A 12,459-nucleotide genomic window follows, 5' to 3' on the forward strand; every position below is an offset into this window, starting at 1 on the left:
ATATGTTAACTCATTTACTGACGTGTAAAAATGTGTCCACTCCAGTGCTAGGGTTTTTGTCATTGTCATTCGAATTCCAGGACTCACAGAATATTAAGTTTTAAGACTACATAAATATTCAATGCAGCGTAGGAAACCTCAGACTCTCTTCTTTCATCATAAAAAAAAGTCAATTCCCTAATTACATGGGTCTGGAGTTATATGAGATTGAAATGAGGGCGGCTGTCCAAAATACAATGCAATACATACATATTGGTTTATAACTGCTGAAGCTGGAACAAAGCGCTAACAAAAAAGTGAAATGCTACCCCCTTAAAACATTGCCAGAGGTCTGACCAGCGCTTTATCGGCACCCAAGCAAGAAAAAAACCCTGAACTAATGTGGCATCATCATATTTTCAATTCCCGAATATATTTGTGGATGTCAGTCAATGAGTTAAAGATGTTAAAGATTAAATAACAATCCTCTCACGCACACACACACACACACACACACACACACACACACACACACACACACACGCACACGCACACGCACACACACACACACACACACACACACACACACACACTCACCGCACTGTGTGTTATTTCTAAACATATCAACTTTGGTATCATCTGTTCTCAGAATAATTTACTGTGTGCTGTACTAAGGAGCACAAGGATCTCTTAAACTCAAGTTCAAATTAGTTCAAATGAACATTGATTTTTATTTTTGACGTATGTGTCTTCCTTAATGGTGTCATCCAATGACACCTATTCTTGTATAACGTTGACCTTTTGTTGGTTTGACAACAGAGATGTCAGTGTGGGCCAGACATTCCTCACCTCACCTGATTGACCATTTGTCGCTGTGCCACTGAGGGTGAGACAGTGCAAACCTTTTATTTATTCATAATGTGACTGATTGTGATTTGAAGAACATCACGGCTTTTAGGGATAATTTGTTTCTATCCTTATGCAAGCCAACACTTCTTAATGTAGGTCTTCTTAGAACTTTTTTGTATAAGGCGTAATTTAGGACTTGACTACCCAAAATAAAAAGAAAGGTTGTTGCTTTTTTACAGCCTTCACCAGTCTTATTGTATGAACTGGACTCCTGATTCGCTCTATGCTTACAGCGATTAAATCTTGTAGTAAAAGTCAGTCTAACAATCCACGTTTTTTTCCCCATCCCGCTACAATAAATACTTACTTCATTGTCGTGTTCGATAAAATACATGAAAACATGATTTCTTGGTTTAAACAGACAGTGTTTGTCTCTTGTTGTGAGTGAAGACCAGAGTTTGTTTTATACTTGAAGATCAAGTTCACACTGAAATACGAAAAAAAAAAACGGCTACACCCTGGACTCATGGTCGCCAAGCAATGTCAGGGCAGATGAAAAAGCCAACAACTCTCACAATCACATCATAACTATGTAAGAATTGAATTGAACTTTCACTCATTAAAAATGTGTTGTATTCCCTTCCTGGTTAGGACAAATCCACCTCCTCCCATTATTATTATGGATGTATACTCTCTTGGTTAAAAGTTCACAGACACACAAAAAAAGACTGTTTCCAAAATAAACACTTCCTATGCAATGCCAAAACTGATGGTTAGCGCGCAACACAGCATATTGACCCTTGAAAATGAAGCAAGGTTAATTACCAAGATTTTATGCTAAACTTGATGCCGTTGTTCTCACATGACTCATATTCCACCATCAAACTTGTATTATGTTGCACAACATGAGTGCGTCATGGGTGCAAAGTACATGAGAGCTTCAATTACAAAGATATGCCATTAAAGGCCTGACTTTGAATTGAGTCTTGATGAGTGCACACTCACGTTGAGTCACAGCCAAAGAGGTGTGCTTAAGATGCAGTGCACGAGTCAGAAGGTGAAATGAGAAATATCAACGGAGGCAGTACTAATTGAGGTTAATTCCACTGTTGAGCAATAACTCCTCTAAGCGGCAAGAAGGATTCTGCTGCTAATGGACTATGTTGAACCACATCGGGAGTCTTGCGGGCAGCTTTTAGCTCTCGATGGATCAGACAATATCAGCGCTTGAGGACCAATAAACAAGAGTATACAGACTTGCGCCGATATTGATTATGTCTCAGTGCGTTAGTGCCTGTCAATCAAGAAAGTCATGACCTCAGCAGAGCTGTCCCAAGTAATATCTCACCTGATACGTTCATAAACAAAATCGGTAAAAGGAAGACTTCTGCTAATGCCATAATTGTTAATTAAATTGAACCCCCTTCCGTCCCCCAAAAAAAGTGTTTGTGTGGCCATCAGTTGCAAGGAAATGAGCAAGCTACTTCCTGATTAATGGAAGATGTTACTAATGGACTACTCTATGCTAGAGTGAAACTAATGGCCAATAAACGAGAATAAATTGATAGCGCTTAACCACTTGATACAAAAATAGCACCAACGTAAATTAATTTGCAACGTTCCAAAATGTATTGAGAAAAAAACACAGATGAGAAAAACAACATCAGATTATTGCAGAAATCCTGTACGAATTCCTTACCTCACATATTGTACGTATGAATATACACCGTATTTGCTGGCGTATGAGGCACCCTCAATGAATGGTGTATTTTCAAACCATTTCCATATATAGGGTGCACCACACTATAAGGCACACCTTCAATGAATGTAAAATGTTTTCCAAATACGTATAACATAAACATTCTGACATTAGTTGCGAAACCTGTTGTGGCTCAATATTACGTCACATATAAGGCGCACCTGCGTATAAGGCGCAGGATCATTTTTTGAAGAAAATGAAGGAAGGTGCGCCTTATACATCGGAAACCGTGGTAGTAGTTGTTCATTGTGACAAGCGTTTCAACAGGAAACACCCTTGAGCAAGCCAATAAGTTAGTCAGCAAGGGTTCGGGAGAGATCAATAGAAAGTCGGGGTGTCAGCTGGGGCATCACAGGAGGATACTCAGTTCACAGTTGAGTTGCCACTTGATTTTCCACTAGGGAAATTGGTAACCAATACAAGAGCTACATCGTGAATTCAGCTACATTTAACAATGTTTGTTGATTGTTACAGTAGTGCAAATCTTGTTAGAATGAAAATGGGTGACTTAATCTTCTTCATTCATATTAAAAAAAATAACATGAATCCTACTGTAATGTTGGAAGATTGTTTTTACATAATTAGTATTGCTCTCAATGGTTGTCCCTACAGTCTTATATTTTGGTAAAACACTCACTGTGTATTTGCCTTGGTTCGTTTGAGTTTTAAAGTTGAAATGAAAATGACAACAAATAGCTTGTAGCAAGCACTTAACCAAATTTTTTGACAATCCGCTGCTTGTTTTGCAGTTCGCTGTCACGCAGGGGTGGGCACTCCTGGTCCTGGAGGGCCACCCACCTGCATGTTTTCCAAGTCTCCCTGTTACAATACTGAACCTGCTCATTTGAAGCAGGTGTATTGTAACAGGGAGACTTGGAAAACATGCAGGAGGGTGGCCCTCAAGGACCAGGAGTGCCCACCCATTTTAGCGCTTGGATCTCAAAGCAAACAAAAATAATTCCAGTATCAGACAAAGAGGAAAATGAAGTTCTGGTTCTTGTACTCGGTCACATTTCATGTGTACAGATTGCCCAGTGAGTATTAAAATATTTCTACATTGAAATGGACATAGAAAATAACAATTTCTCCAGTCCACCGGAAAGAGAGATAAGCTAATTAAGCTGAATGTGGTGTTACTTGGCATTAAAGAGGACAGAAGCAGATGCTGCCTCATGTAAAAAAATGTCATGGATTACCCAATACGGCGTTGGGAATATATTCCTCCCGAGGGATGCGGTGACTGTTACTTGGGGATTTGAGAAGTCGAGCCAGATGTCACCCACGGGACGTGATTGCCCGACAATGCCATGCCACCACGCCTAAACGCAAACATGCCAGCGTGTGCGACTGGTTCGTGTTTGTGTGCAGCTCAGCTGACATTTCATCAAATGTACTTGACATTTCCAGGGGATTTAAAGATTTGGTCCCTCTGTGTTAGGGGGAGTTGCACACTGCCCCCCCCTGCAACGCTAAGGGGGGCCGGCGGCGCGCTTCGCTCATGAGGCCTCGCCGCACATCATCTCGCTCACCCGTAGCGCGACCGCTGCACTCTGGGCTGCCTGCCTTTTAGAAATGACTGGTTCACTGCTCTGACTTTTCGTTTCCGTTCCCCCCCCCCTCCCCCCCCCGAGCTGCCGAGTTTTTTTACATGCCTCAACCCAGGCAGAGGAGCGAAGAAGAGAAGATAAGAGAGAAGGAAGCGGATGTGGTGTGGGAGGCAAGGAAAGCAAGAAAGTGTGAGCGGGAGATCTGTTTCTCCAGCTAGAGGCTAGTTAGTGGAGCGAACTGACACACAATTACATCTCTCTTCCACTGAGCTGGACTGAAAAGAGCTCGCGACACTTTGTGCCCTCTCTCCCTACTTCGCTCTTTCATTCATTCAGCTGTCCCTCCATCGCTTTCATCTCTTCTTTCCATCAGCCCTGCAGCTCCGATGTTGCTTTTTCTGCCTGGATGGACACTGTGGCAGTGCTGTCCTACCCCAGGGCTTAGATTACACCTCACTACTCTATGTTGAACACACACACATATATTCCTGATAATACATGAAGAGGCCCGAGGTCTGACATGGGGTTACTCAAGGGCAAAGGCATAGTAACACAAACAAAAACAACCTGACACTGACAGGGTGCAGCAAAAACAAATTATGCACTGCAGGAGTGGGCGCATACGCTTTCCAGTGCATAAACTATGACGACTGCATTGTATTTTTTGATTTGTGTGATCACGCAAAGTTCACCTCGCCGCTACAAAAAGTTGCAACAAAATCAGACATCATCATCATGTGGCAAATAGCTCAACTCTACTAAAGAGAAAGGTGCATGATCTCTGATGTTTGACCAAATGTCTGACTTCATACGGAAGCCGTGAAGTGACGAGTATCACACCGAGTCAGTGACAAATGCTAATGAGATGAAGACAGCGTTGCTGTCAATGTTCCTTTAACCTCTCACTTCTTTTACACCCGAACAGTGATGCCACTAACACGTTACTGAATGACATGTTCCTCCAAAATGTGCCAAGTATCCCAATAATGATTAATTTAACGCATTACTTTCCCCACTCAGGTAATGAGAATACAGTTCGTCAGTATCTTCACAAAAGGTTACAATGTGATACTTTATAATTAGACTAGGTGACACCGACAACTCGTTGAGAGACTCCATTTTACCTTCACTGTCGCAATTTCAGTTAATGGCTACTGGGATGGAATGGTGAATAACATTTAAAGTACAGGTTACTTCTCGGGCTACCGAGGCACGTGTTGTGCATACAACAATATTTAGAGTTGAAGGATTATAAAGGCATCTATGCATTTATCTTCAGTGAGGGTCGTGGAAGCTGACGTGCTTGATTTGCTTTCGTGGGGCGAATAAAATGATATGGTGGGCCAGATTTAGCTCCCGGGCTTTGACTAGGACTGTGATTTAAGGGATTATCCAGATAGCTGAATAGAAAGAAAGCTATCTTGCTCGTTCGCTAGCTAGCTCGTTAGCTCGATAGATGAGCATGGAATTTCACCAGTTTGATTTGCTTTGGTATATGCATCATGTAATGTTTGCGGAAAGTTGACAGTCCACGTGTCCATTACATATTATATAAACAAAGGAGGAAGGAGAGAAATTCACATTTATAATCTTGAAATACAGTCTCTTTGTTGAGTTTGATGAAAAAAGCTGAAAATAAGAAGACATTTGTTCCATCAACAATCTAGCTTCAAATCTTATGACCAATTACAGGTCCAACATATTGATTAGAGCATTAATTCATGTCGAAAGAGAAAGCCCCACCTCATCATTGTGTGACTTCGGAAAGTCCCAAAGGTCATTATATTTATAAACAATATGTGTAATACTGTACATGTTTTGTAATTACAGCAAGGGTGTCAAAGTCATTTTTTGCCGCGGATCACATTGTAGTGACGGTCTCCTCTCGAGGGCCGTTATGAATTTCAGGAAGCCATGACAATGCTTCACCCCCTTCACATACAGAGTGCACAACAAATTGATTCATGAGTAGTTTTCAAATGTGAAGTAAAAAAGAATGATGGTTATTGTGGCTTACATACGACAATTGGAAAATTTGTTTCAGACTTTAGCAAGCATCATGGAGCTGGAATATGCTTGATTTGCTTTCGTGGGCCGAATAAAATTATGTAACGGGCCAGATAGGGCCCCTGACATTAACACCTGTGCATTATAGCATCGGCGGTGGAGTATTCGAAATGACACAATAAAGTGTAGTCTGGATGTACGAGTGAAAGTGTTTCATTTGAATCAAACTTTATTGACAGTACTGTATTAGTGTGTGTGTGTGTGTGCGTGTGTGTGTGCGTGTGTGTGTGTGTGTGTGTGTGTGTGTGTGTGTGTGTGTATGTGTGTGTGCGTGCGTGTGCATGTGTGTGCGTGCATGCGTATGTTTTAATACAGTATACGATAAGGAAGCAGCCCGATGAAGAAAGCAAGGGTGACCCTTCATATTGAACAGTTCAGGCACAACACAAAAAAAGTGTACAGTATTTGCAGACGGGTGGACACAGACACACACACAAACACACACACACACACACACACACACACACACACACACACACGCACGCACGCACGCACGCACACACACACACACACACACACACACACACACATACTCAAACACACGCACTCACACATAGACAGTTAGTGACAACTGCAGGCCAGCAACGCCTCCGTCTCGGGTCTATTAGGGAGTCTAACAGGAAAAGGGTAAGTGCTATCGATTGGCCTCGTGGTCAGAACAAAAACAAGCTGACTATTAGAGTGCCTTTCTTTTCAGCTGGGCAGGCACTAACACACACACACACAAACATGTACACACACACACACACGGGATGTGATTATGTGATTTTTGCAGTTAAGTGCTTTTTGCAAAGTCAGACTTGGAGCGACAAAGAGCAGCTTCATATGTACTGTGTTATGGCTTTGTGTTATGCAGTCAGTGGCTGCGATGATACTGTGTTGCTCATCCTTGACAGCACACTATCTTTCCACTCCCATATAAATAAGTTTACGCGATCTGCGTAGTTTCACCTACGCAATATCAATCGTCTTCGCCCGTCTCTCACCCCACACACCACTGCTATCCTTGTTCATAGTCTTGTCACATCCCGGATTGACTATTGCAATTCACTTCTCCTTGGTGTCCCTCAGAAACTTCTCCACAAACTTCAACTAGTGCAGAATTCTTCAGCCCGGATCATCACCAGAACCTCATCCTTTCACCACATCACGCCCGTCATCCAAGAGTTCCACTGGCTCCCGGTCAAATATAGAATCAACTTTATAAAATTCTTCTATATACATTTAAAGCTATCCATAACCTTGCCTTCTTCAAATTTATATTCCCTCTTGTTCCCTCAGATCCTCTTCCTCCCTCCACCTCTGTGTCCCCCCACAACCCTGCCCGTCTCAGCACGATGGGTGACAGAGCCTTCAGCTGCTCTGCCCCCAAACTCTGGAACTCAATTCCTCCCAACATTTGTAACATCGATTCTCTTCTGACTTTCAAATCCCATCTCAAAACCCACCTATTTAAAATTGCATTTTCTGTGTAAGGCTATCTCTTGTTTCTATTTATGATTGTATTTTATTTATTGTATTCTATTTATAAATGTATTTTATTTATTATTGTATCTATGCTTGTCTGTGGCTGTAAGGTGTCCTTGAGAGCTTTGAAAGATGAAATAAAATGTATTATTATTAAGATATAATGCAAGTACCTGTTCTCTTCCATTTGCCACAAAAACACAAAATACATTTGGAATGTGTTTTGAAAAAAGGAAAATATGTTCTCCATAATTACTACAGAGTAATTAAGTAAAAATAGGATAAGATTTGTTTTTGTTTTAAAAGATCTGTGATTTAGTAAACTGCAATAATATAAGTCGTTTACATTCAGATACTGAGATGGAGGGTAAATAGTGATGGATTTAAAGTCAGAAAATCAAATGGCTGGATTAAAAAAGTGCTGTTGACTTGTGATAAAAAAAAATGGGACACAATGTAAACAGTATTTTACAGACTGGATACTTACATAGATTCATTTGTTTGTTTTTCCTTAATTTTATTTATGTGCTAAGTGCACAACAGGTCATAAACTTATTCTTGAAGTTGTAACTTTTAGTGGAGATTGTAGGCCACAAGGCACTCTCGTGATCACCACTGACCTGACGCTCATTCCAAACTTGAAAAAGTGTTCCACGGAAAGAGGAGGTTGAAAATTTGCTATATGATTCCCATATTTTTGTCCATCTACCCAAATGTGCACTTTTTGGGAGGAAATATTGTTTTAGGTTTCTGTAAAGGCATTACAGCACTGAGCAACATAAAAGGCTTGTGTCAGCCAAAAAAAGCGCTGCTCATACATCTGTTGTCAGGCCATAGGAAAATGTATACAGTGCGTAATATATTGAGCAGAGTACAGCAGAACAACAATATCCCCCAGGGGGAAAGCAGTAAAGGTAGAATGAGACATACATAAATATGGAGGGAGAGAGACCGCAAAACAAAGGGATGTTTTCTGCTGGGTTGGTAAAGTGTGTCCAGGGGGAACAGACACAAAACCTGTCATTAATAGCAGCGTCCTGCCGATGCAACAAAATTTGCTACACAATATATATATATATATATATATATATATATATCATCTCATTTTCCGTACCGCTTATTCCTCATTAGGGTCACGGGGGTTGCTGGAGCCTATCTCAGCTGTCTTCGGGCACGAGGCGGGATATATATATATATATATATATACAGTAAAGTCTCGTTATATCGATATTCGCGGGAGTCTGAAAAAATATCGATATAACCGGACTATCGATATATCCGATCCTGCGGCATGTAAATTTTCACCTTGCGTTCATAGAAATAGTATCATAATAAACAGTACTATCGATATAACCGAAATCGATATAACGAGACTTTACTGTGTGTATATATATATATATATATATATATATATATATATATATATATATATATATATATATATATACACACAGTAAAGTCTCGTTATATATATATATATATATATATATATATATATATATATATATATATATATATATATTTCACTTTCACTATCACTATCACTATAAAATCACTATAAACTATCTATCACTATCTTTGTGACTGCTTTATTTCCTGTATATGATAGCTGTCCCATGTTAAGTGGTTTGTTAGCTGTCGTTAAAGTGCTATATAAATCAATATCTGTCCATCCATCCCAACACTTGTGTGATGAGCTCAAAGCCCAGCCCCCCACTTCCTCCTTTACACTGCGCACTGTCCTCCCCCAAGCAGCTTCCTCTGACACGACACACATATTTAGCCACAGCCTTCTGTCCACCAGCTGCCACTTTGCAGTGATTCATCAGTGCTATGATTAGCCAGCAGAGGAATGTCGTGTAGCTACAGACGACTCCTAACCCCGACCCTGACCTCCCACCTTTGGGTGACCCTGGTCAACCCCGGCTTCAGCAGCTGCTTTCATGCTGTGGCCGATACATTCCATTCAGTCTGACACCTGCCTTTACACATCCTTTAAAATACGCACGCACATCCACAAAGATGTACTGTACACAAAAGAAGCCGGACCAAGATTCAGAGCTGTTGCTTGCCCACATGCACGCACACCCACGCGCGCAGACACAAAAGGCCTTTGCACATGCTAATGTAGTGAGGTGGCCCTTTTATGAGATTACATAGTTATTACGGAGAGTGAGGTCACGAGGGCTGTGTGTGCACAATAATAAAGGACCGTGCCACACAGTGAACGTATCATATAAAGAGTTAAAGAGCCAATAGTGGCATTCATTCAGCGGACAGTGTGCATATGTCCTGGGTGCAATAACACACTTTTTGTGCAAGCAACTCTGCTATGTGTGTGCGTGTGTGGGCCCCGGGCCGACTCTGACAGCTCCGTGAAAGCCATCTGCTGGCAGTCACACCAGGATAAGGCAATCACAGCCAAACAATGGATTGCAATGAATGTATGTAATATATATATAGTGGAGATAATATAAGAGCTACATAGTTAGCGCACATGTCCAACAATCAGAAAATGTACGTTATTTTCCGGTGTATAAGGCGCACCGGAGTATAAGACGCACCCCAAATGAATGATGTATTTTCCACCTTTTTCCATATACAAGGCGCACCTTCAATGAATGAAAGTTATCCAAAATATATATGCATTTTCAAAGATCCAAATCAGCCCCGCTCAATGAGCATGTGGATAGGGGTGTGGTGGTTGTTGATAGGTTGACTCTGTTGCCAGTCGATAGATTAACAAGACCAAATGGCCATCTGAGGTGGTCAGATAGCATTGAGGGAATGTTAGCCCAGACTGCTGTCATTTTGAGTCCGTGCAGTAAGTCCACATTAGCCAAAATGGTGTGTGTGTGTGTGTGTGTGTGTGTGTGTGTGTGTGTGTGTGTGTGTGTGTGTGTGTGTGTGTGTGTGTGTGTGTGTGTGTGTGTGTGTGTGTGTGTGTGTGTGTGTGTGTGTGTGTGTGCGCGTGTGTGTGTGTGTGTGTGTGTGTGTGTGTGTGTGTGCGTGCGTGCGTGCGTGTGTGTGCATGTGCGTGTGTGTGTGGGGGGGGGGGGGTGTGAATGATTGTAGGTACACTCTCAAGGTTGGTCTCCAGAGTTCTCTGAGTGCAAGTAGAATGTCATGGTGGATGTAAACAGATGGTCAAGTGTTGGTAGGAAGCTGCCTGGCGGCCTTTGACGGCAGTCTGACAGCGAGCATCATCCAACTGGGAAGAGGCCAGCGGCAAGTCCTTAAAACCTGGCCAGGTGCTCTGTAATCAAGTTTGAGTCACAGGATGCTAGTTTACCATTCGATTAGAATGGCTCGCCAAATAAATGCAGTCAGGGTTTTATGCAAAACAATAAAATGAAAGAAACCGGGGACATTTATTTTTATTTTTTATTTTTTTTATTTGACATTCTTTTTTTATTAGTCAAGTAAATGGAAATACTATTTGGCAATTCAAGGCTACAAATAACCTCCTCTAGGTTTTTGTACTTTAATGTGTATTTTTGAGTAACAACTCCACAACTCATATAACATAGAGCAATATAGTAATTATAGATAAACATATTTTTTTTTAAATCACACCTTTAATTGAATGGCCATTGTGCTGCCCCTGTTTTTGCCATTTTGGGGACAGGTCAAAACCGACAGACTGCTATACTGGTCATTGTGACAGCTCAACACCTCTCTCAGCTCATCAATAAGGCACAAATAGTATTGATTTTACACAGTGGAAAAAGAAAATATTACTGCAACTACTGTACGGCTCAGTGCTTTCTTTAAAGGACAACCGACGTCTCCGGACAAGTTGTGTCCATAATTTGTAAAATGGCTTCAAATGACTTCTACCGAACTATTTGAATCATAATCATAACTGGATGTGTAACAAGAAAGCATATTCTCCGAATCTGAAGCCATTGTTTTGATTCACAAGCAATGCAAGACGTCTTGGCGTGACGTCACGAACTGGGGACGGGACTTTCTGAAAATGCCCAATTCGCAGCTCAATTTTTTGTAGATTTTGGACACTAAGTCAATTTTATTGGTGTTTGGCATTTGACTAAAAATATCATACTGCGTGCTTTGGATATTTTAGATGCTATAAAACGTTTTTCTGATGTCAGTTAAAAAACAAAAAAGTGACGTCGGTTGTCCTTTAAAGGTTAAAGCACCTACCTCAAAATGAATTAATTTTGCATTATCATTAAGATAGCAGAATGAAAAGCTAATGTCTGGATGTTTAAATCCACACAGTGTAATTCTCTTTGTTTCATTCTAAATTTGATGGGAGACTTCAACTGGGTGTGCTTCTTTTTTTTGACCACAGTATTTGAATTGGTCATGAAATCAGCCTGTGCTGTTTTTGCATGGCGCAGCTCTTCATTCTGCCTGCCCACCTCCCACTATGTCTCATCTGTGTGTGTGAGGGGAAGCTGGGGGCCCTGGCTGATCCTTGTGACCGCATCAAAGCTGGCATGAGTCGCCTGCTGGCGCACAAATACGGCACACACCTATTTACACAGCCACGGACTGAATGGTAGGCATTGTCTGAGTGAGAATGCAACACTTAAGCCCCTGATTAAAGCAGAACAAAGCCTGAGGGGCAAGAGTGATGGATGGGAGGAACAAGACACAGACGTAGAGAGGCAATAAACGCAGAGGTTTGGAGCAGTGTAAAGGAGTCGAAAACCTTTGCTCTGGGTCAACCAAGTAAGGAGTATGAGGATTGAGGAGGGAGACCACAGGACTGGAAATAAGATTGTGACCTGCATGAAACAAGGAAATAAAGGTGAGGCATGG

The 12,459-nt window shown here is 41.4% G+C and overlaps 1 protein-coding gene and 1 long non-coding RNA gene across 3 annotated transcripts in view; both read right to left on the bottom strand.

Annotated features, from left to right (window-relative positions):
• The window catches only part of gse1b (Gse1 coiled-coil protein b), a 188,789-nt gene that overhangs the window by 130,584 nt on the left and 45,746 nt on the right, over window positions 1–12,459 (bottom strand). The gene's annotated exons all lie outside the window — the stretch shown is intronic.
• Window positions 12,298–12,459, bottom strand: part of LOC148900724 (uncharacterized) — a 2,897-nt gene continuing 2,735 nt past the window's right edge. Inside the window, exon 4 of the long non-coding RNA XR_016114489.1 lies at window positions 12,298–12,425. This is a non-coding gene — a long non-coding RNA (uncharacterized LOC148900724). The remainder of the gene's footprint in view (window positions 12,426–12,459) is intronic.

This window comes from Hippocampus bargibanti, linkage group LG03 (assembly GCF_051943395.1).
Source record: "Hippocampus bargibanti isolate YZ-2025 linkage group LG03, ASM5194339v1, whole genome shotgun sequence".
In the NCBI taxonomy this organism is placed as follows: Eukaryota; Metazoa; Chordata; class Actinopteri; order Syngnathiformes; family Syngnathidae; genus Hippocampus; species Hippocampus bargibanti.